The following is a 1,010-nucleotide window of genomic DNA, read 5'->3' on the forward strand; positions in this document are numbered from 1 at the left end:
TCGGACATGACTGAAGCAACTTAGCAGCAGCAGCAGCAGCAGCAAAATCTAGATCCTCATTTACTTCCTTTACTGTTAACCATCTCTGTGGACTTACTATGTCTGCACATGTTTATTTTTAGTCTCAGAATAGATCCAGCTTAGCTGAAATCCCAAGAAAACTCAGTGCCCCTAGAGGAGGTGTCTTGGAAAGAAGAGGCAAACCCTCATATATAAGGAGACTTTGGTAAGAGACAAATGGCTTCTGGGATTTTATGCTAGAATCCTCCAGCTGCTCTCAAAAGTCTTCTGCAAAATATCCCATTCTCTGGTAAGCTCTCAAATTATCTTTATCTACTTTGTGTTCACTTTACTTCTCTTCTTTGGAAATAAACCATTTAGAACTTTACATAGAGCAGGATACATCTCCAAATGTCATATACCTAAGAAAATTGTTCATTTCAGAAACTATGTAAATGATTTATTCACTTTTTAAGATATCAGTCTTCAACAGAGTTCAAATTCTCCTAAATCATGATACCAAGCTCTTCAGATTATTGTTCTCCTGTGAACATGACACAATTCATCACACATTCCAGGTCAGAAGAAAAAGAGATGTAATTTGTCAGTATTCAGTAGTAACTGCCCTTTCAAATATATAAATGATTTGAAAACCATGGGGTTTTTTAAAAAGGGTATTTAACCAACAATCTTCAGATAGTAAGGGGTGGAACTAAGGGTAGTTTGGTTTTTAGAAGATCATATTTCTTTGAGAGTTCCAAGAAGTACATAGAAATTAAGTTGTGAGACTCCTTTGCCTTCATGTAGTGTCATTCCAGAAATCACATATTCTGTCCAACATCTCATCTAGAATGTGAAAGAAAGAAATTATAGAGGCTTCTAGATTAATTGATTAAGGTTTACTAATATTTCACAAGGAAAAAGAAACCAAGTTTTCATCTGAATGCAAAATATATTTCTAATTTCTCTATTTAGGAAAAACTTGCCCAGAAGTAATTTTGTTAATCTGT

Source organism: Bison bison, unplaced genomic scaffold (assembly GCF_000754665.1).
Source record: "Bison bison bison isolate TAMUID 2011002044 unplaced genomic scaffold, Bison_UMD1.0 scf7180017863713, whole genome shotgun sequence".
Classification (NCBI taxonomy): domain Eukaryota; kingdom Metazoa; phylum Chordata; class Mammalia; order Artiodactyla; family Bovidae; genus Bison; species Bison bison.